The following is a 23,980-nucleotide window of genomic DNA, read 5'->3' as shown; positions in this document are numbered from 1 at the left end:
CGAGGAGCGTGTTTGTGCACGCGCGCGGCGTCCGAGTCCCAGCAGCAGTTTTTTGGAAGCCGCAGAATGAAGAGTAACTTAAAACTTGGGAAAACCCTTATAGAACAAGAATAACCAGTTTTCCTGTTGCAAGGACGAGCCCCCAGCAGTCGGGGGTGTAGCTCAGTGGTAGAGCGCGTGCTTAGCATGCACGAGGCCCTGGGTTCAATCCCCAGCACCTCCATGTTTAGGTAGCAACCTTTTAGTCTCACCTACATTCGTGCACGGCATCTGTGTATGCCCTGTTTTAATCACATTGCTGTCTTGAAGCATTCAAAAACAGACAGGAACTTGTCAAAGTGAAAGGCAAAAACTGCTATACGGAAAGACAAGGCCCATCAAACTTCACTGTTAATGCTTCTTTCCTCCACTTTTACCTTTCAGCTCCTGTCAACAGACTAGACACGCTGAGGGATGAAGACGAAAGTCCTTTCCGTCTCCCTGCTCATTCTCATCCTTGCTCAGCCATCCGCTTACACTTGGCGTGGGAAAGGTAACGTCATTCGCCGGACACGGAGAGCTGCGACGCCGGCTCTTAGTGGATGGATACACTGCCGAGAATTGACTTCTGTCATCCGCGGTTCAGTCTGTACCCTCAGAAATTCCTGGCTTTCTTGTAAAACACTTTTGGTCCTTCCACCTTTCCCCTCAGATTTGGCTTTTTGTTTGTTTTTGTTTTGTTATAAAATGTACCTATGATAACATTTGCTATGTTAGTTTCGAAATGCACGGTTGGGTTCTCACCTTTCCCCCAGCCAATAGCAAAGAGCATTTTGATTTGTTGACATTGTAACTAACGTACATTGTTCATGGAAGTGTCTTTGTGTACTGGGCTGCCTCACTTGGCAGAATCTCCCTTCAGTTTCTCCATGTTGTAGTGCATCGCACAATGTCCATCCCTTTTGTGAGGCTCAACAATGGTCCACTGTGTGGATATGTCACTTTCATCTGCCTGGGGTCACTCGAGTTGCCTCCATACTTTATTTATTGCAGATAATACTGCTGTGAACACGGTGTACAGACAGGTCTTCAGACCATGCTTTCAATTTCTTTGTGTCTACATACCCAGATTTACTGGATCTAATGGTCATCATATATTTTTAATTTGGAGGGGGAACTCCAAGTACTACTCCCTTAGCAGTATGATTTTACATTCTTATTAATTATGCATTCAGATTCAGTTTTTTCCACATCCTTGCCAGTATTTATTATTTATAGTTTCCTAAAGTAGTAGCCATCCTGACGGTGTGAGGTGGCAACTCACTGTACATGTGATTTCTATTTCACATGTAGCATTTCTCTGTCACAGTTATATCATTAATATTGCATTAACTTGTATATCAACTTTGGAAAAAGGTCTATTCATGTCCTTTCCCTATATTTGAATTGCATTTTCTGTTTATCATTTAAAGGAACTCTTCATATATTCTACGTATTAAATTCTTATCAAATACCCAATTTACAAATATTTTTTAAACATTTCTTTATTTATTTGAAAGGCAGAGCCACAGAGATGAGAGACAGAGATCTTCCATCTGTCTGCTGCTTCACGCCCCAGATAACCAAAGTTTCTTCGAGGTCTCCCACACCCCTACAGGGTCCCAAGGACTTGAACTATCCATTACTTTTTTCCCAGGTCATAAGCAGGGAGCTGCATCTGAAGTGAAATTGCTGGGTTGTTGATGGAAGCTTAGCCTACTATGCCATGGCACCAGCCTCACAATTTGCAAATATTTTATCCCTTCTGTGGATTTCCTTTTTGTTCTGCTGATAGTGTGTTTTGGTGAATATACTTAAGTTTTTTCTTTGAAGTCTTTTACATCTAGTTTGTTATTGTTGTCTGTGCCTTTATCATCCTTTTCAAGAAGTCATGGCCAAATTCAAGTTTATGAAATTTTACTCCATGTTTCCTTCTAAGAGTTCTATAGTTTCACATCTTACATATAAGTCATGAATCCAATTTTCATTAATTTTTGCGTATGACATCAGTAATGATTCAAGTTTTCTTCTACATGCAGTTATATAATTTTCGCACCATCATTCATTGAAAAGATTATCTTTGCCACATTAAATGGTCCTGGCACCATTGCCAAAAATTGCTTGATTGGCTCTGTAATGACTTATATTTGGACTGTGTTCTATTTCATTGGTTTTATGTCCATCTTAACAATGGTGCAATAATTTTTATTACTATAGCTTACTTGTAAGTTTTGAAATCAGAAGTGTGATTTTTCAGGCATTGCTCTTTTTCAGGATTTATTTTAGTTATCTGAGGTCCCTTGATATTCCATATTAACTTTAGGATAGACTTTTTAATTTCTGAAACACACACACACACCAAAATAGACATCCAGGTTTTGATAGGGACTGCATTAAAACTGTAGCATGCTCATGAGGTCGGACTGTTTGTGTAGTGATTGTTGGTACTGATGACATGGGAGCCAGATGATTATGTTGTGAGCCATGTATTACATGGAATTGGTTTTTAACCCACTATTTTGTATCACAGTGACAACCAACCCAATATATTCATCTTCATATGCTGTCACATGCTACTCACTTGTGACCCTGGTTAGCTCAGCTGGTACAGCCTTGCCTTTTTAATATGAGGGTTCAGGGTTCAAGTCCCTTTTCAGGCGATGGTTGTTTCATTATCGTTGCAGGTAGGTATTCCAACACCAAGCCCTCAACTTCTTCCCCTCTGGCCATCTGTATTTGACCAGACCATATAAGAAAACGATCATGACCAAAAGGCTAAATTTGGGTTTGGTGTTTTGGTTCAACTGATAATCCTTCAGGTCCAAGGGCCCAGTTCTAACATAGGCTCCGGTTTGCAAAGCTCCCTGGCTCCTGGTTTCTGATCAACTCCATTTCAACTGTTGTGGCCATTTTGGGGAGTGAACCAGCAGATGGAAGACCTTCTTGCTTCTCTCTGTAAATCTGCCTTTCCAATGGAAATAAACAAAAGGCTGAATCACAGATGTCTGGAACTGACTTTAATTTGGGGATGTAAGTTTAACAAAGCATGCCTCTCTTTCAAAGGGGATGCAGAGTCAAATCAGGAACCCATCTCTGTGTTAAGGTAAATTGAGTCCATAGCTACAGGAAATAGAAGGCTCTTGGCTTATTGGTGGATTCCTTTCTTTTTCGTTTTATAGGGCCAGAAGGGAGGAAGAGTTTGAATTTGAGCTTGATCTGGTGAAGGTGAAGAAGCTGCCATATGTTTTAGACTTTGATACTCACACCGTTGGTACTTCTGGTTCTGCAGGCACATGGAAATTGCCAGCTTTTCACATCATACTCACCATCTAAATTTCAGTTCCATACATCAACTTGTGTTCCTGGTGATGGTGCTTAGCATTCTCATAAACTTCCTCTTTTCCTTTCCCAGAATCCTTGGGGCAAACTTTCTCAGTGGCTTGATCTTTCACTGTGACATCCCTCCACTTTTCTTAAGGGTTTCTGGTGCAGTAGGAGCTGTGTTCTCTTTGTTACTCTCCATGGTTCTAGCCAGGAAAAGAGCTGAATTGGTTACCAATAACTATGTTAGGCCCTCCTTTTTATCTTCTTATGATTTTTGTCTTAAAGTCTATTTTGTCTAATATAAAGAACATCTGCTATTCTCACTTGCTTGTGGTTTCAGAGAACAGGACACTGTTCTCTGATTGCCGAGTCTTATTCCTTGCTATTTGCCCACAGCTGGGGGAGAGTAAGTGGAAGCAGACCCTTGGCTACCCAAGATGATGCTAAGTTGGTTGCCACAGCACAGCTACAGGGCTCTGTGCTGTGTTGCCTTAATGGCCATATGCCAGGGTCTTGAGAAGCTGCAACTGACAGAAGCTGAAACATTCATCCATCCTACACATCTCCACTTGAAGATGGGTGGGATTACAGGCCCTGTCTGCAAGTACTGGCTTAGGCAGGGATGCCTCTTGTGCTGGGTCTCACTGCAATGAGACTGGCACTGAGTTTCAAGCCAGTGTTTACCTTCCTGCCCTATCCCCCTGCAGTTGACATCTTACCTCTTGCTATCTGACAACAGGCAGTGGAGGCTTCCTAGGCGGACGCTAAGCTGAGTTACACCAAAGTCTCCCAGTCACAGAGCCCTGTACAGTGCATGCCAGTGGCACAAGCAGAAATGAGTCTGTCCTACCACGGTGTGAGTGCTTGCCTGATGCCAGAGCATAGCTGGGCATAGATGCCTTTATGATTAATTTGGTGTGCGGTGTCCCTGCAGAAGGCCTGACTCTGAGTGTCAATGTAAAGTCCCAATCTCATTTTCCCTACTTTCTCCCCAACACCTGCAGTCTTGCTCTGTTGGCTGTCTGAGTTGGTGGAGAGGCATGGCAGCTAGCTAAGGAGGGTCCAATCTCGGGCTGCAGGTACTAGCCAAGGGCAGAGGCCACAGAGCCCTATCCAACACCAGGTTTGATCATAGCAGGACTGGTACTGGGATTCAAGGCTAAGGCCTGCATGATATTCCATCTCCCTCCCCTAATAGAGGCACCTCTCTTCTTGCTGTACTGTTTGGAGCTGGTGAACAGGTGGTGGTGGTTTTTTCCTTCCTGCCTTCTTCAGTGCATCTTACCTTATTCTGCTATAACCAGGCACTGTCCTCTCTTTCCTGGTTTCCTTGGCGCTTGTGAAAGTGACGTGGTTTGTGAAGTTCAATTTGGCTGTTAAAATTGCTATCTCTGTGAGGAAGTGTTTGCCAGAGTATCTTCCTCAGTTACCATTTTGCTGCATCTCAAGGTTACTGGTTATTTTTAAACGAAATGATCCATAAGAAAACCTGAATGGAGAGGGTTGTAGAAATGGCTGGCAGTCGTTAGCATGGGAAAACTTACAGCCCCTCCTGTGGGTCTGAAATGCATCTGTGAGCATACATGCAGCCAAACAAGAGGAATCCAAAATGCATCTGGTGAGTCCAGAGCAGCTCCCTATATATGCTGCACCAGCTCGCCAATCTAAATATGTTGAAGAGCAGTCTGTTCATTTACAAATGGGCTTCACATCTATCCGTACTAGACCTGGTTGTTATATTGGCTGATGCAAGAATATTTAAGCCTTTGTGAAAATGGGATAAACGATACAGTGTGATTTAGAAAAGATGCATATGTGTATCTGAAGAATCCTCCTTCAGATTTTCTTCCAAAACCTGGAGTGATTACAGCTTCAGGATTGGTGGATGTGATTTCAGCAAGAAAAGGTTTATGAAAATCACTTATCCATTGGGATTGACCACTTAGGATCAACTGTGTGCTACTCAGTTCAATCAGTAATAATTGCAAAAGTAACTGGGGAAAAGGCATACTCTACAAGCCAATAGTTTTATGAAGCAGTTAAAACTTGGTGAACACAAACAGATACAAGAGTCACAGCCAGAACTTAAAAGCAAAGGCTAAACTAGCAAGGTTGGTCGAGATAGATGTACCTGGGAAAACAGCCCAATCCCTGAAACACTCAGAGCCTTTGTCAAGAAAACTCATTTCTGAAACAAAAACCAAATCAGAATTCATCTTAGGTGCTACACAGTTTATGCCTGACCCCAAGCTCCTGGACCACGGGCAGTCCCAACCAGAAGATGGAAAGATGTACAGCACTAGAAGCTATAAATAAACCACATAGAGAATGATCAGATGTGTGATATTACAAATAATGATAAAAATCATGGAATTGGTAATTGATGCATTCAGCAAAAGTTAAATCAAGTTATTCCCTGAGATCTTCAAATGCACAGTTTGACTAGTCACATAAGTAACTAAAACACAAACCATGAATGCAATGCAAATATCAAATGATTGGTGAGCAGACACCAGTGTTGGGTTGCATTGGAAAACTTTAAAAGGTGTTTACCATAAAAAGGTGTTATAGAGAAATAAGATCAAATGTAGATATGAATGCTAGCAAAACTAAAATCTGAAAAGGTGCACATGCGTTCATTTATCTACATATCTACTTTAGCTTTTCTAAGTTGGTGTCAGTTAAATTAGAGTGGTGTGTGGAGAGATGTGTTCTCACCTGTTTCGTTTTTTATTTCCCAGCACTGGAATAAAATAACAATATTTTGTGGCAAAAAACGCACCTAAATTAATGATCACCAAGCTGATTTTCTCTGTTGTATAGCATTCTCACTTAATAAAAAACAGCATCCCAGTTTTGTTTTGGTTTTTTTTGGAATGGGGAGTAGGGAGTGGGTAGTGGACTTTATCGATAGTTACATGACAAGGTAGCTCCCAAATCTCCTCCCCTTGTCCATTGGGCCTGAGATAGAAACTGTGAAGGGGGCAATTCTCATTGGGTTGGGGCCTGAGTAGGAGCAAGGACTCCCCAGTGGGACGACTAACTCCATCTGATACTGAAGGAAGAGTGCCTCAGCCACTGGGAGTCACGAGGGAGTTGTCATACTTCTCATGGTTCACGGCCATCACACACACACCCAGGGAGCATCAGCAGTGGGGCTGAGATGGTGACCTTCTTGGGTCCATCCTTCAAATGATCCGCAGCCTTCTCCACTGTGGTGAAGACATTAGTGTACTCCACCACATACTGGGCACATTGCCCCGTTTGATGTTGGTGGGATTTTGTTCCTGCAAGATGGTGATGGATTTCCCACTGATGACAGGCTTGCCATTCTTGACTTTGTGCTGTGGAATTTGCCCTGAGTGGAATCATACTGGAACATGTAGACCATGTATGTGAGTTCAATGTATGGATTACTGATGGTCGCAATGTTCACTTTGCCAGAGTTGAAAGCAGCCCTGGTGACTGGGCGCTGGATGCAGCCAAATCCATTCACTCCGCTCTTCACTTTGTGTCTCAGGGAAGCACTGGCACTGCATGAGATGCCATGCCTGTCTGTCACACATGCAGGAGCAGAGAGCCAGCATACCTGTTTTTGCCAATCACTGGGAAACCTCAATTTTCTTTTCAGATGGTTCAATGATGTTAACATCCTGTACTCACCAAAGCGCCTTACAACTTGAAGCTTTTGTGTGGTCACCCGGTCTTCAGCAGTCACTTCAACCTACTTGCCTTTTGAAAAGTAATATCAAAGCGAGTTGATCTGTGTGGAAGAAACAGAGGGAGAAAATGGAAGTGAAATTGTTTCATTATGACCCATTATGACCCATTATGACCTGGGTCACAGCCTCATCTGCTGCAGTGCTGCGTTCCTTACCGCCCAGAAGTGAGCCCCTTAGCTCAGCGTCCTGTCTCTCTCCCACAGCTTAAGAAGATGTAGCTTTACAGCCTGAGGCAATGCTAGCAGACCCAGCACAGCACAACTGAAACTCATTTCCTTTTCCTTCTCCTCCATGATTGGGGCTGCACAGAGTTTGAGCCTTCCTGAGGTTGCCTTTCCCTTTTTTTTTAAACAATTTTATTTTTTAGAGCACTTTTAGGTTTAGAAGGAGAAGAATCTCTCATATACATTATTTCTCCACCCATGTGCAGCATCCTTGGCCATCTCCCACACCGAAGTGGTACCATTTATACCTATAAGTCTATCGTGGCACCTGTGTCGGCCAAAGTAGAGTTCACTTTCAATGGCACACTTCTGATGGGGTTTGACACGGGTATAATGACATCTATCCACCTTTGCGGTATTATGCAGGACATTTTTCCTGCCCCGCAGCCCCTCTGTGTCCCATATATTTGTCCCTGCCTCCCCTATTACTCCTGCAGCCACTGATGTTTGTCTTCTAGATAATTTGTCCTTTCCTGCTGTCATGTAGTTGAATCACACCGCATGATTGGCTTTTTGGTTTAATTTTGATCACAGATCATGCCTGTAAGTTTCTTTATATCTGCATGCTTTGATAGTTCATTTCCTTTTAGAACTGAAGAATCATATTCCATTGCCCGAATGCACCGCGGTTTATCCATTTACCTACTGACATCTTGCTTCCAAGTTTGAGCAATTATGATTAAGCTGCTGTACACATGTGCATGCCAGGATGAATACCAGGAAAAATTACTGCTGCTTCTTATAGTAATGTTTTCTTTCGTCAAAGACTACCAGATTGTCTTCCAAGTGGTTGTGCTGTGTTGTGTTTTTACCAGCAACGAGTTTCTGCGGCACCCATGCTCATCAAGTTAGGATTCTGGATTGAGACCATTGGAATAGGATGCTACAGCATTCTGCTAATGTCGTCTCCTATTCTTAGGAGTGTGCCTTTGGCAGAGTTTTCAATTTTAACAAAGTCTAGCTTACTTCTTTCAAGGATATTTGGTGTTGTCATTTTTTACTTTTCAAGTATTGCTCTTCTCTGTTGTACAGCTTCAGAAGTAAGAGACAAAAGCTTTGTGCACTCGGCTGCAGAGAAGCCAGACCCTGGGCCCGAGAATCGCGTTTAGTGAAGTTCGTCCATCCCTGGGAAGGCAGGCTCTCCACGTTTACCACCCGGCGCCTCAGCCCAGTGTGTAGACGCAGACCCAGCAGGAGAGGAAAGAGAAGTTGTGTTAGGGTAAGGCGGAAATGAGCAAGTGCGCCTTCTCAAGCTGAAGTCTGCAGATAACTGCAGCGGTGTGGGATGGGTTAAATGGTCTCAGCCGGCCAAGCTGTTGCCTGTGGCGAAGATTAACGCAAGATGCTCACTCACTCGACTCCGCTCAGCTGGGAAGAGGCTGCTCCAGAGATGCTTTTGACCAGGAAATCTACTCAGCTGCAAACAATTTGTGGTGCCTTTTCCGTGAACTTGGGTCAGCAGAAAAACAATTTTCAAACCTGCGCTTCTTCTTAGCCCGTGGAAGTATCACTTGAACTAGAGCTGCTAAAACTGTGTTTTGCTCGACCAACGATCGGAGCTGCTGATACTCAGTGAGTCTGCGAAGGAAGTCCAGTGAACCTTGGCCGACTGAGCCTTAATATGGAATTCAGTCTCACAGTCTGCTACTCCACAGAGGACCACAGACAGCAAAATAACTGTACCAAACACTGCGAGCTTTAAGCAGCCCAGGAATTTTAGTCAATTGCTCTAGTGTGTTGGGGGATGTAGCTCAGTGGTAGAGCGCATGCTTCGCATGTATGAGGCCCCGGGTTCGATCCCCGGCATCTCCACTCCCTTTTGCCACCTCCCCGCCCCCCGCCCTCCTTCAAGAACTATTGAGTAAAATATTTTGGTGTTTTACCAGTTCTTTTCATAATCATTTCCCTTAAAGCGGACCATTTCTTAGGCTCCATGTATATTTCTCTCAAAAGGAATGAAGAAGGAGTGAGCAACTGTTTTTAGTTTCTGAACCTTGATGTTTAAACGCAAAATTCTTTTCTTGGCAAAAATTGGATATGCAGTGAATAACATAGGAATACTGCTAGTTAGTAAATTGTGAAACTATTATACTTGGGAAATTTAACAAAAACTGTACTATTTGGAAAATCATACTGGCAAGCCGGACATGGCTCTTCCCTTCCAACATGGATGCAACATTTCTGTTTACGCCTTCACTTGTGTTTGTTGACTTCGTATTGAACTTGATTTTCTCATTGTTTTCCAAAATATTGATTCTTAAGCATTTACCTTAGGTTAGAAGGATAGACAAAAAGGAGAAAGAATGAGGACTTTCAACTGCACAGGTGGTGGTGGTGAGCACGGCTTTCCTACAGGATGGCTGTACACATTGGTGGCAGTTGGGGATCCTAGGTGGGCGAGTGTAAGATAGGGCTGAACCTTGTCTGAGTCCAGTAAGCAGCTAACTCAAAAGTGGTGGGATGTTTAAAGATCTGCTTTCACTCTCACTCCATCCATTTACATAAAGAAGCAGATATTGTATTATACATTATAAATTATTTTCTTTTTGTTTCTTATTCATATAGCAATTAAGGCATCTTATTGATTTGGAATTGAATTAGCTAGGAGACTTATTTCAAGATATTGAAAACATGTTACAAAACATTGGTTGTGAAGAGTTTAAGAGAGAAGAACACACAGAGAGGGTATGAACTCACAGCCAAAATGAATATTAAGGGAAGAGTTTGCTGTGGTAGCTAACTGGGTGCATACCTAGCTGAGATTTTTTTTTTTAAAGATTTATTTTTATTATTCTTTGATTGGAAAGCCTCTTCCGGGTCTCCCACACGGGTGCAGGGTCCCAAAGCTTTGGGCTGTCCTCGACTGCTTTCCCAGGCCACAGGCAGGGAGCTGGAAGGGAAGCAGGGCTGCTGGGATTAGAACCCATATGGGATCCCGGGCGTGCTAGGCGAGGACCTTAACCACTTGCGCCACCGCGCTGGGCCCAACAGGCTGGAATTTCAACAGCTCCAGTGGACTAGGGTTCTGAAGGGGAGCACAGTGGGCCAAGCTGACCCGATTTATACAAGCTTTTTGAGCGCCTTCTTCTCTGGGAGCTGATCAATTGGGAAAGAACACAAGGTGGAGTGAGGGAGAATGCAGGGCTTGGGATTCAGCTGATCTGAAAAAGAAAGCATGCATCAGGGAGTTCCTGAGGGATTGAGTCTGCTTTCAGACAAGGAGCTAAAATGGCTCTGAGGTTTTTGTCCTTGCTCCCTCTGAGAGTGTGTTGGTTGCTAAGGTTAAGAACCAGGGCCAAATGATATCATGATTCATCCCACAGGACATGTTGTTCCCTAAACAAAGCTTGTTTTGTAAACTGAGGAAGAAGGACAGGTGAACACCCAGTGGTGGTTGCATCTGCCCCATTACATGCAGCATAAAAATCCTGACTTTATGAAACAGGACCTGGCTTTAGATGCATCATTTGCAAGCTTCAGCCACATCAGCCTTTCTTATAATTGTTGAAGCTGCAGAAGTCATTCCTACCATAAGGCTTCTATTCATAATGTCGGTGGGCCTTGCTCCATCAGTCAGAGGAGACCTTAAGAAAACCAAAAGGGAAGCTTTTATACTTCTGCTAACAGACTACTTTTTAGACTCAAGACTGCCACATGAATTCCTGCTGAACTTTCCAGCCTGAAGAGCTACAACTTTCAGTATTCACAAGCATTTGAGCCATTTTCTTAAAATAAGCAAATTTCTCAAAGAGAAAGACATAGGTGGGTGAGTGGGGAGCTGCTGTTTTCTCTGGAGCTTCTCCAGAGCTGCTGTCTGGCGCCTGACTTAGCAGAAACGGACTGTGAACTCGCCATGTCTAGGTTATAAAGCTGAGCAGAGCCCACCAACATTATGAAAGGTAATTTGCTTTTCCCAAAGACTTCTGATTTAAAAGTTAATCACATCTAAAGGTATTGTCACAAAAATGACTAGACTGATTTTTAACCAAGTAACAGGATATTAGAGCTTAACTTAGTTGACAGGTAAAATTAACCGTAACACAGGTGACAATATTTCTTAAGACAGTAAGCTAAGACAATCAGTGTGGGGATCTTGTTTATCACAGGTATTGCCTAATGACGAGAGTTTTGAAAGCCATTGCTCCACATTGTTTGCCTTTTAGAAGTAGTGACTGATCCAGGATAAAGAGTAATTCTGGAGTCTGTCCCTCTGCATTGACTAGAAGTCTCCACCATCCTTACCAGTTTTCAAATATCAAGTGAGTCAGGCTGGAACAAATGATACAGACACAACTATGGCTCCAAAAATATCTTGCTTCCCTACCTGTCTCCAGCTTTTGTGAGATTTGCTGTTTTGTCTTCTAAGTTTGTACTGGAGCATAGAGTAGTCTACGCTTAATTATTTTAATTATTTGAATGTCAGAATTTGAAAAGACTTTTGGAACGCTCTCTTCTAAGTTCCTGTTAAATAATAACATATATACAATAACAGAATAAGATAAGTTATTAGTTATACAAGATATAATATGTAGTAAATTACAATAAAAGATAACTTTTCTGAAAGTATTGGGATAACTATATTCTTTTTCCTCTCTTATAATCCACTATTGTGTTGAATTAGATAAATTCTTGAGTATTCAGTTAAGGCTTAAATAAATAGTAATTTATATTAATTATATATTCTATAACATATCCTTTATAATTAAACAGTAATTAAAATCCAGGACTAAATGTTGATTGATTTGATTAAATGTTGGTGGGGACTGTTAACTATACATTTGCTTAGAATTAAGAACCAATTAGATTGGCTCTTTAGTTTTAGATAGTTTTGGTTAATAAAATGAAATGTTATAGTCTGAGTGGCTTACACAGGTCATTTACTTTGCCGAAAGGTGTGGTCAAGTTCTGGCTCGGGGCTTTTCCTGGTTTACGGATAGGGATCTTCCTGCCTCTTCACACGGCAGAGCAGAGGGCTGGCCTTCTTCCTGTTCTTACAAGGACACCATTCCTACCACGCGACTCCATCCTCATGACCATGACTTCCCAAAGGTGCCACCTTCTCACACTGTCACATAAGCAGTTAGGAACTCTGTACCTGACAAACCTGGAGCCCACAATAAACATTTCCACAGTGACATGTTTTTGAATATTTTAATTTGTCTGGGCTAAATTTTGTGATTTTGCCTCTATGTTCATTGGAGAAGTGGTGCTGTATCTTTCTTTCTGTTTTTTGGTTTCCAGATACAAAGTTGTCTCTTTCTTTTCACACAGAACCAGAGTAGGATCAGCAGATCCATATTCTCTGATTTTCAGACTGTTATTACAGACCAAGTTCTTTGGAAATCAGGTAGCAATGCTATAACAGGACACCCGGTTTTCTCCCAGTGTTTCTCTTTTTATCTTGTCCCTATATCTCATCCCTTCCCTCAAAAAGAGAGATAAGTACTCAGAAAGGCAGGATCTGGGAAACATTTTGTGTGTGTGTTTGTGTTTTTCTTTTTATACGAAGAGTCGCGGCTTCATTTCGTTCTCATCAGTCACCAAATGTGTATAAAATGAAAAGTAATCAAAAATCCTTAGCAATAAGCTTCTATGGAAGAAAGGTGAAAATTCTAACATGTGTAAACAGAAAGACAAACATAATGAAAGCTAAGAAGGTCTGTTAAATTTCTTGAAATTGATTTGGAAAAACTCCCTGCTGTGGGTTGGGGATGTAGCTCAGTGGTAGAGCGCATGCTTAGCATGCATGAGGTCCTGGGTTCGATCCCCAGCATCTCCATTTTTCCTCTCGGTAATGGCTGAGACCAAAATCATTCATGCAAAGTGAAAACAAAAAAATGATAACAACAGCAACAAAAAAGAGTGACATTTGTTCGTATAAGCCTTAAATCACGTTTATGGATAGATTTGACTTTTTATCTAATTGTAGTGATAGGGTTTGAATTGAGTGCTGGGGCAGTAGATTGAGCTCCTGTCTCATCACGTTGAAACAACTCAATGAGAGAAGAGGATGAGGTCTTGGCAAGCTGGCTGGAAACAAAGTGCTCTCTTTTCAGGCCTGAAGCAATGACATCATCGGCTAATGCAGATTTTCATCCAGGGCAGTTCTCAGAAATACAACAGAAAGGGGGAAGTAGAAGCATTTCAGTGGCTGCATTTTGCCAGTGAGTTCCCAGCATTCACAACGGTGTGATCCTTTCCATACAAATTGTTTTTACAATCTAAATTTGCAAATTTGCTTCATCCTTTCTCAGGTTGTTCATCTCAATTCTTTCTCAAAAAAAAAAAAAATCCACTTCTGTTGATGAAGCTGACACCTTTATATGTTCCTCTGGAATTCTGACATCTCTTCTATCTTGGTGCTTCCATATCAGTTTCCAACTTGCAACATGATGTTTGTCACATGGGCAAGCAAAGAAAGTTTAGAAAACAGTTTTCTGGAGGTGCTGTTTTTAGCAGTAAGCTCATTTATTCAAAGCAAAGTGCAGGCTACTGGAGAGCCTAAAATGACCTAGATTCAGTCCTACAAGCCAAAAGATGACCAAGAAAAATATCTACATTAACTAAATTGGTAGGTCTTACCAGCTGCTTTAGGCAAAAGAGACAGAGAGACTCTGTGGGTGCTTTAGCTGTGGAATACAACAAAGGAGGCAATTCTGCAGTCCAGAACCCTCAAGGAAAACACAAATGGCCTAATGTCTTTTTCTAAATTTATTGAAGGCCCTACCTCACAGTAAACAGTTCACTGTATGGCAGGGGGCAGATTGGGCAGGGCTGAGAAACCATAGTCCATTGGCAAGTACAGAAACCAGGATGGAATGCAGGTCATGCCAGGTTAGGCTGCCATACCTACTTGTTTGCATGAGCCAGGGATGAGAGTGAGCAAGGTTGCAGCACCTGCCAGTGAGAGTGGGGGCCAGCTTGGACCAGGTCAGGATGCAGGATCTGAAGGCAAAGGCCAAGACAGCTGAGGGGCTATGCCAAGCTGGGTCAGAGCAACGACAGGTATGCAAGAGATCTGCAGCTGGAATCAGGTCTGATTGGGGAGCTAAGGGTACATCCTGGCTGGACTGTGGGTCCCACTGGTGAGCACAGGGGCCGTGGTCTGGTCTGGATGCAGTCTCCCTTGGCAGGGGGGTGGACCGAATCTAGGGTGTGCAAGACTGAACTAGACTCCAACATGCACTGGAGCTAGTGAAAACCAGGGTGGGTGTAGGCTGGGCTACGTCTCTGTCTCTTCTGAGCCATGTGTGAGCTGTGTCTGGGCGTGGACTAGGCTTGGCTGGGCTGTAACATTCAACAGTAAGAACTGGAATGGGTGAGGGCTGGTCAGGAAAGGCCACTGTTACTGATAGGACAGGAGGTTGACTAAGTAGGGATGGCCCATGGATCCTCCTGCCCAGTGTGCCCAAGATCTGGTACTGGGAGGTTCAGATGGAGAGATGTTGGGCAATTCTTCTGTCAGAACACAGTCCCTTCAGCTGAGTGAAAACCAAACCAAAACAAAACACCCCCACACACATACACACACACACGCAAAAACACAAGAAAGGGAGCAGGTCAGACCAGTCCAGCGAACAGTACCCATAGGCTTACCTTTGGTTCAGGTCTGGGGTGAGCCAGGCTGGGTCAATTTATATCACCTGCTGGCAAACCTGAGAGCCAGAATGGTGTGTGGGTCATGCCGGGTTGGGCCGCAATACCATCCAATCCACATTAGGTCCGGGACTGGAGGCCAGTTGGGCTGGACTAGGCTGTAACCCCCTATCAGCATGATCTGGAACTGGGAGTGGGCAGGGTGCAGCCAGGCTATAGCACCCACTGGCAAATGCCGAGATGAGGTGGGCCATGCAAGACTGGACTACAGCGCCCAGTCAGCACAGATGAGACCTGGGGGAGAGTGGATGAACCCAATGGCAGGGGGCGTGGGCTGTAGGGAGGTCCCTTGCTGGGCCACTATTCCTACTGGTGAACATGAGACCTGGGACTGGGGGCAGACCAGGACAGGAATGACTACAGCACCTGTTGGCCTGAATGTAAGCTGGATCAGGGATAAGCCAGGCTGAGCAGACTGAACCTACTAGTACCTGCATAAGCCAAAGAGGGTGAGGGTAGTTGAGTTTTGCTGCAGCATCTACTGGCAGATGCTGGCACAGCGGAAAACTCCGTCGAGCTAAACTGCAGTACCACGTGGATAGTGCAAGATCTGGGAGTGGGAATGGACCCAGTAGGGAAACAGTGGGCACCTCCCTCTTAGGTTGCTACTCCCAACTGTTGAGCATGAGAACCAGGACTGGGGCAGGCACAGCTAAACAGAGAGTGGCACCTGCTGGCACATGTGTGGGCTGGATAGTGGGGCTGATTGGGTTGAACTAGGCTTCAGTGCCCACTGACATGTGTCAAGTGAATGGGATGTGGGATAGACAGAATCAATCTGCTGTACGTATTGGTAAGCACAGGAATCAGGGTAGGGGGCGGGCCTGGTGGGGACTATTGCGGGTCGCTCCTCAGTGTCTTAGATATAGCAGTGGACAGTATATCCAGATGCACATGGAGGATATGGCAGTACACTGGAGCCTGCAGAGGACACCTAGTACCATAACAGAGGATGAGAATAGAGCAAATCGATCAACTACCCCAGCAAAGGGTTGGCAGTGAATACCTGGGCAAATGGAGACTGGGCAAACCAGACTATGTAAGCCAGTGGAATCTGGAGAGATTTCATCGCGCTTGGAGGGGCAAGATTGGCAGCAATACAGAACAGCTGGACTATCAAATCCACTTGAATAGGACTATCGGAGCGTGCTTCTCCCCTATGTCTTCCCTCCCCCAGATACAGGAAGGAAAAGAGAATGTCAGAACAATGGTCCCACTTACTTTCCTCTAGTCCTTTGACCCTTCTCATCCTAATCAAATATGTAAAAATAAAATTTATACAATTAAAAAATGTTTAAAAAGCACAATTTGAGACAACTGGATTCTATGGTCTAGTCCCAGTTCTCCTACTTGGTGGTGGCAACAATTTTGCCAAATTATTATTATTATTATTATTAATTATTATTATTATAAATATTCTGAACCTCAGCTTCCTCTTCTGTGATTGGGGCATAAAGTTGTTGTGAGCACGACATGAGAAAATATATAATATTTGGGCCCGGCGCGGTGGTGCAAGTGGTTAAGGTCCTCGCCTTGCACGCCCGAGATCCCATATGGGCGCCGGTTCTAATCCCAGCAGCCCCGCTTCCCTTCCAGCTCCCTGCCTGTGGCCTGGGAAAGCAGTCAAGGACGGCCCAAAGCTTTGGGACCCTGCACCCGCGTGGGAGACCCGGAAGAGGCTCCTGGCTTCGGATCGGCATAGTACAGAAGATCTTCCTCTCTGTCTCTCCTCTCTGTATATCTGCCTTTCCAATAAAAAAACTAATAAAAATAAATCTTTTTTTTTTTAAAAAAGAAAATATATAATATTTTATTTGATAAAGTACCTGGCAATGAAGACTGTTCATGAAAAGCTGGTCAAATCCTAATGTTTCTAGGGAAAGCTTCTTTTTTATTTTCAAAATTGTTTACTTAGTTGAGTGGGATGCATGCCCTTGTGGGCCTCCAGTTAGAGTGAAGAAGATCCAAGTATGGAGGAAGTTAGGTGAGATAAATATCGCAATTCTTTTTCTTTTTTTCCTCCTGTGTACATGAGGTGGGGGTAGAAAGGGAAAAGGGACTTACTCCTTGCTGTCAAAATGTATCAGGACTGGGGGTGGGGAGGGTGGAGATGATCATTTGATGTCGGTTTAGAGACCCCCGATGTGGGGAATAATGTTCTGAGGGTGCTGTTTGAATGGTCTTGATAGTTTTGAGATATTGTTGGCATTATTCCAGCAGGGTTGAGAAATTCTTTCTAGAATCCATTCTGTGACCAGGACTATGTCGGTGTATCCACTGGCTTAGGTACTTGCTGCAAAGCCTGGCCAGGAAAGTTGTTTAACTTGTTCTGTTTTCCATCCTTTGATGAAGCACTCAACATTTTCTGTTGGCTTAGATGAGTTGGCTGTGGTGTCTTTTGTGAGCATCTGGGTATCCGATACAAGTTTAATGTCTTTATAGATGTTAGATCTCAGGGCAATTCTTCACTTAGGAAGAATGTCCATGGATCTTCCTCGCCTCACTCAAGGTGATCTATAAAGCCCCACCATTTTTCAGAAATGATGAGAATCAGGAAAATGTGTTAATACCCATAGTGCTTTACCATGATGTTGATATCTTGTTACTCTAGTGATTATGTCTTTGTTCTCAGCCAAACTGTTGCTTCATTGCAGAAACATTTGTATTCATGGGGATGGAAAGGAAAGACCAACTAATACAAGACCTGGGATTGTCAGTCAGATTGTGGGGAACTGATATAGTAAGATGAAGGTTCTGCCCATGACAAATACTGAGAAAATCTAAGCCTATCCCATAGCCCCCACAGTAAAGGAATTCTGAACTTTTTTTAGGCTACTAAAGGACTGCCATGCCTTTTCCCCACATCTAACTCCAATGTTAAGGCTCCTTTACCACTCAACAAAAAGAGCAAAATGGGATTCTTGTTAGAGCAAGATGGCATTCCCAAGGGCTAAACTTACAATAGAACAGGTTACAGATACTGGGAGTGCTGATGTTAATGTAAATGACCTGTAAATTAGATATGGCTAGCTATACTAAGACAGTCAGATGGGGGTTAAATGACAACAGTGACTCAGACAAGTACCCACTTTAAAGTCACATTGTCTAGCATTGGGCTTAAATGTACAATGTGTCATGCCACTTTCATCTGTCTTATAACCCCCAGGCAAAAGGATTAGAATAGTTTGCAATACCCTCTCTCTAATTACGGTCTGTCTTTGTCTTAACCTTTCATTTTATGTCCATCCTATTATCGGACATATTCTTGCTGATATCTTTTAAAAACCCATGTTTCTTTTTGAAATTAAAAAATTTTATTTTTGATATTGTTTACATAGTTGAGAGGTATAGAGGAAGATGGGTAGGACAATTTTTTTTTCTTTTTTTTCCTCCTGTGTCTGCAGAGGGGATAGGAGAGGGGGGTTGCTCCTTGTTGTCGGACTATATTGGCACCTAGGGATAGGGACTGTCATTTGATGACACTTTAGAGACCAAAATGTAGGGAGGAATGTTCCAAAGGTATTACTGTATTGCTTTTGACAGTTCTGAGATGTCATCAGCTTCATCGCACCAGTGTTGGGAAAGTCTTTCCAAGGTCTATTGGCTGACCAAGTCCACCTTAGTGCATCCACAGACCGAGGAGTGTGGTCCAACCTGCTCTGCTTTCCATCCTCTGATGTGCCAGTTGATGTCCCCTGCTGGTTTAGATGAGCTGGCTGTCATGTCCCCCAGGGTTCATAAGCAACTGAAGAGGTCCAGTCTCAATTCATGTTCTGTAAGTTGGACTACATATAATGTGATTTTCACAGTGGTTGGGGTTTGAGTCCAGTGATCTGGTGAGTCCTGCAAGAAACTTCACTTAGGGTGATCTCAGACTTGACTCTCATGTGTGCCAGCCAATGCAGAAACAGGTTTGGTGTGTAATCACATCAGCCAATGTTCTTACTAGTAGGTACAACTGCCTCGTTAGTTCTTCACCCAGCCCTTTTTCTTTTCTGTTTTGTTCCTTTTTTAGGACTTATTTATTTATTTATTTTAATTGGAAAGTCAACTAGAAAAATCCATGATTTTCATTACTACATTTTTATAAACTGATTAAAATTCCTTATGCTAAGATCTTCTTGTACTGGACAGGATATTACATTTAAGAGCCTACCTTTATGTATCTGAAAACACATTGTGTGCTGTAAATGTATACAACAAAGTTGATATGTTAAAAAAGAACCTATTAAAAACATAAATGTGAATATCCATTAATCCCTAAAATTCAACCTTTCTATAGCTGAAACTTTCAAGTGACTCACTCCTATTAAAGCTAGGACTTCTTTTTTCAACTTATTTGAGACACAAATTTTTCCTAATCATATTTTCAATTACCCATGAATATCTCATTCTTCTCTATTGAATGAGTATAAGTGAGTTTTAAAAGATAGAAACCTCAAAAAGACCCTGTGTCCACACTCTGCTTTGGGCTACCTAACATTCCATCATTGTCCATACTTGCCCCATTGGAATGCATTTTCTCACTTCATTTCATTTATACCATCTATTTTATCGGGTTTGAAATTTTGCTATCATGCTATCTTTTTTTTTTTTTTAATTGGAAAGTCAGATATACAGAGAGGAGGAGAGACAGAGAGAAAGATCTTCCGTGCGATGGTTCTCTCCCCAAGTGAGCACAACGGCCAATGCTATGCCGATCCGAAGCCAGGATCCAGGAGCCTCTTCCGGGTCTCCCACATGGGTGCAGGGTCCCAAAGCTTTGGGCTGTCCTCAACTGCTTTCCCAGGCCACAATCAGGGAGCTGGATGGGAAGTGGAGCTGCCGGCGCCCATATGGGATCCTGGGGCGTTCAAGGCAAAGACTTTAGCCGCTAGGCCATCGTGCCTGGCTCCATACTATCTTTTTTTGCTGTGTTTTGAAAATTTACTTATTTTGAAGACCAGAGTAATAGAGAGAGAGAGGGAGAGATGGAAAGACACATTTTTTACCTGCTGGGTCACTGTCTAGCTGGAGGTGAACCAGGTTGAAGCCAGGAACATCATCTTGGGTGGCAGGCCCTTGTACTTGGGGCATCATCCATTGCTTTTCCCAGGCCCATTAGCAGGAAGCTGGATCATCAGTGGAGCAATGGGACAGGGACCAGCACTCATATGGTATGATGACATCACAGGTGGCAGCTTTCATGCTACACCACAATCCCAGCCCTAATAACAAAAATGTATCTTTTAATTCCACCCCTCTTCCCCCTACCACACACACACACCAAACTTGGTGAAACACTCTCCTACTTCCCATAATTTCCCTACCTCTGGTTGCTCAGAAATTTTGGACCTGGTTCACTACTTTTCCTTGTGTGTTTTTTTTTTTTTTCTTTATTTCTCCATCTTGGAGTTCAACTTTTTTGCCCAGTTTTTTGATATAGTAAAACAACTTTTTTCTTTTCATGCTGACCTTTTTTATCCATTCTTCACTGATTTCCTTTTTAGATATATTTATACTGGTTAAACTTCGGGGAGAAAAAACCTGGGGAAAAACCAACTCTTTCTCTGAGAGATGTTATAACAAAATCACACAAATGAGGTGACTCCAGCCATGCAATTTTATTATCTCACAATTCTGGAAACTAGAAGCCTAAGACCAGGTTTCAGCAAGGTTGGCTATTTTGGAGGGTTGTAAGGGAGAATCTGATTCCAGTGTTTCCTTGGCTTATGGTGGTTTCCTTCTAATTTTTGGCAGTCCTTGGCTGTCACATACACCACACACACCATCTTTGTCTTCAAATGCACATAGCATTCTCCCTGTGTGTCTGTATTCAAATTCCCCCTTGTTTTTGGGACACCAGTCATACCAGATCAAGGACCCACCCAACTCCAGTGTAGCATCAATTCAATTTCACCTGCAATAATCCTATTTACACTAAGAACACATTATGAAGTGTTAGCGGTTAGGATTTCAACATCAATCTGCAATTTACAGCAGCTGCTAATTAGTATTAAGTTGGATCAACCTGTTTCCAACAGAAGAAATAATAACTGAAGCTAATTAGAAATCATGGCAGTTGTAGCATTCATAGCCCTCAGCGGTTTTGTGGTCTTTTTCATGTTGCTAAAGCACTTTTCCAAACTCAGTGAATATGCAGAAAATGGAGTACTTGGATAGTCTTGCAACTGTTTGTGAATATGGATTAAACTTTCTCTCCATAGATTAATCTATGTTTTCTAATAAAGCCATAAGGGTTCACCCCGACATGACGAAGGATAGAAGATGTGTCTCCCCACCTTTCCTTCTCTCTCTCCATAACTCTGGCCTTTGTCTATTTTTTTTACATTGTATTATTATTATCATTTTATGATACAATGTCTATTTTGGCTATAAGAAACTTGTCTTGTTCTCTGGGTGACCCTGTGAGCTAAACAAAGCCATTGATGGCCCTCAAGAATTTCAGGCAGGAAGCTGACACTGGAGTGTCTGCTATGTGATGCCCAGAATTGCAGTACCACCTGAGAAAGTCCACTTGCATTTCAGTTAGCCATGCACCTCTTTAACTTAGCACACAAAGCTGTTTCCTCTCGACTCCTGGACTAGGAACCCTCTCTTCCTGAGGTGCCCAAGAAACACTTTAATCCATAAACTCATACGAATCACACTCTGCGATCCTGGATTTGCCCATTTTTTCCTCCCATCTCACTACTTATTTTTGTGTACAGTTTCCTCCCGACCCCCACCCCTAACCTCAGAAATCCTCACTCTAAATGGGATCGAACATGACAATGCCCCAACATGTGACCCAAGAGAGAAGAAACACTTTGGAATTGAAATGTCTCACCTGGCCCAGAGTCTGCACAGTCTTTGCTTACATCAGCAGGGCATTTTAAAATCCTCTCTGTCTTTTTTGTAAGAAGTCAGCGAGGGAGATCAGTGTGGAGGGAAGAGCACTTGGTTATTCGGTGAGTTCAGGTCCTTCTTTCAGCACCTGCCTTTGTTCTAGTGGAAGGCAGGAAATGCTAGCTAAAGGGCGGATTCTTCTTCAAGGGAATTTTCTATCCTAAATTTGTTGAATTTCCACAATTGAGAATCTTTAAGAAGTACATTGGAGAACATCCTCTCAAACAACCAAAATGAGAAAGACAGACTGGCGAAGAGCAACCTGCTTGTCCAGTAATGTCTCCCGAGATGTGGGTTTTGCTTGCTCTCTGTGGAGTTTTCTGAGATCCGCAGGAACAGCGATCCTTTTCCCCAGACAGGAGGCGGCTCCTGAAACTTGTTTCCCACATCATCCAGCCTGAACGTAGGGGGAATTTCGGCTTCTTTTATAAACACTTACGCTATCTTACAACAGCCCCAAATGTCACTAATGGTATGAAGGCTCAAACCGAATTGTGTCTCTCGGGGGAAAAATACCTTTTATTTCACCTTTAGCCAAGCCAACCGCTTGCGTCCCGAGAGCATCCGCCCCTTTCTGATTCCAAGGTCCTCTCTGCCCTCGGGTCGCGCTGATGTGGTTCTAAATGTGAGCGTGTGTAGGTGTAGTTTTGGTATTTCCAGTTTTCCAGAGTTCCTTTCAAGAGTTAGTCTTTAATATGACGTACTTGAAAAGTACATGCATAATAACCATTATTAACAACATTGACCGTCAACTTAAATGAGATGGATTTGGACAGAAAGGAAGAAGCTACTCGTGTGTCTGGCTCTGTGGCTTAGTTGGCTAAAGCGCCTGTCTCGTAAACAGGAGATCCTGGGTTCGAATCCCAGCAGGGCCTGGTGTTTCTCAGCAAGCGCTAGTTTTCACTCCTTACAGTCTGTTTTTCCTTATGTAACCTCAGGTTCTGTGATGATCATACAGCTTTGCAGTTAACTGCAGGTAATGATGGCACCTCTTGCCAAAAGCAAACATTCTCTGTGTTGTTTCAGAACACACAATTTCTTTTCCATGTTCATTGATAAAGGAAAGAACTAAGTGTAGCAGCTAATAAAAATTGTCATCTTTTCCTGTGTTCACGAACATTGCTCATCACTCCTGTCCCTTAGTTAGCACTGCTCTGTCTATAGTTTCACAGCTCTGGGAAGCTAACGATTAGAAATCAGTCTTACTAATACCATTTCACCAGTGGTGTACTTTCTATTCAAAAATTACCTTCCAATATGCTATCTTCTAAAGTAGAAGGAATAAGAAACCTTTTGTGTTAGCCCGGGAATGCAGAAACACTTGGACAAAGATCAGAGATTTGAGGGGGGGAAGGGGAGGGCAGTGGTGCAAGCACCCTCCTGCCTTACCGTCCCACTTTCTGCCTCTTCCAAAACAAGAAAAATCATAAGAAAAAGGGAGAGGTAGTGGTCATCAGGACATGAATGACCTTGGCAGTGAAAGCGAGCTGAACATTTCTGCAGCATATTTATGTCTCAAACAAAGGTGTGGTATAAAGATGTCCAATTTTATTCGGAATTTGAACTTTTCCTCTTTAGAACTATTCAAAGCGTCAACAAGAAACTGGAGATGCCGGGGATCGAACCCGGGACCTCATACATGCAAAGCATGCGCTCTACCACTGAGCTACATCCCCATCACAGTACAAAGATTTTGGTGCAGACAGGCTTCTCTTTATACATCTGTTTCTTTTTTCCCTAAAATAATAACTTCTTTAATAGTTTCTTGGACGAGAATTATGTGAATTTTACAGGCGTTGAATATAAGAAAAATACACATATCAGTATTCACATGACTACATTGTATGTAATGTAATGAAACTGACTTAGCTCAGTGCAGAAACGTGATCATATGTGAGAAGACACAGAGGTGTCATTCCTGAAAAGGTCATGTACTGTGATCCCAGTTTTATGACATTCTAGAAAGCAAATCTGTGGCGATAGTGAAAAACATGATAGTAGGCAGAAGTCGAGAGAGAATTTCTGTGGGATTTTGACCTTTGGGATCCATTTGATTCCCAGCGGTGAATGCTGAGGTGAGACGGGTCCTGCCAGACTGGGCTGCAACATCCACCAGCACATGTAAGACCCCAGGCTGGGAATGATCCT

At 43.0% G+C, this 23,980-nt stretch overlaps 5 non-coding genes and 1 pseudogene across 5 annotated transcripts; 5 read left to right on the top strand and 1 right to left on the bottom strand.

Moving 5' to 3' along the window:
* The first annotated feature begins 66 nt into the window (after positions 1 to 66).
* Positions 67 to 5,658, top strand: LOC121147761 (annotated as a pseudogene).
* On the top strand, positions 152 to 223 carry TRNAA-AGC. Its single transcript has one exon. It is a non-coding gene; the product is annotated as a tRNA-Ala (tRNA).
* Positions 5,659 to 9,028: 3,370 nt separating the features above from the next.
* On the top strand, positions 9,029 to 9,100 carry TRNAA-CGC. Its single transcript has one exon. It is a non-coding gene; the product is annotated as a tRNA-Ala (tRNA).
* A 3,895-nt stretch (positions 9,101 to 12,995) lies between these two features.
* On the top strand, positions 12,996 to 13,067 carry TRNAA-AGC. Its single transcript has one exon. It is a non-coding gene; the product is annotated as a tRNA-Ala (tRNA).
* A 9,566-nt stretch (positions 13,068 to 22,633) lies between these two features.
* On the top strand, positions 22,634 to 22,707 carry TRNAT-CGU. The gene has a single exon. It is a non-coding gene; the product is annotated as a tRNA-Thr (tRNA).
* A 729-nt stretch (positions 22,708 to 23,436) lies between these two features.
* TRNAA-UGC lies at positions 23,437 to 23,508 on the bottom strand. Its single transcript has one exon. It is a non-coding gene; the product is annotated as a tRNA-Ala (tRNA).
* Positions 23,509 to 23,980: the final 472 nt, after the last annotated feature.

This window comes from Ochotona curzoniae, unplaced genomic scaffold (assembly GCF_017591425.1).
Source record: "Ochotona curzoniae isolate NIBS_2020 unplaced genomic scaffold, NIBS_Ocur_1.0 scaffold_461, whole genome shotgun sequence".
Taxonomy (NCBI): domain Eukaryota; kingdom Metazoa; phylum Chordata; class Mammalia; order Lagomorpha; family Ochotonidae; genus Ochotona; species Ochotona curzoniae.
The sequence above is the reverse complement of the archived record's forward strand: the minus strand, read 5'-3'. Positions and strand labels throughout refer to the sequence as shown.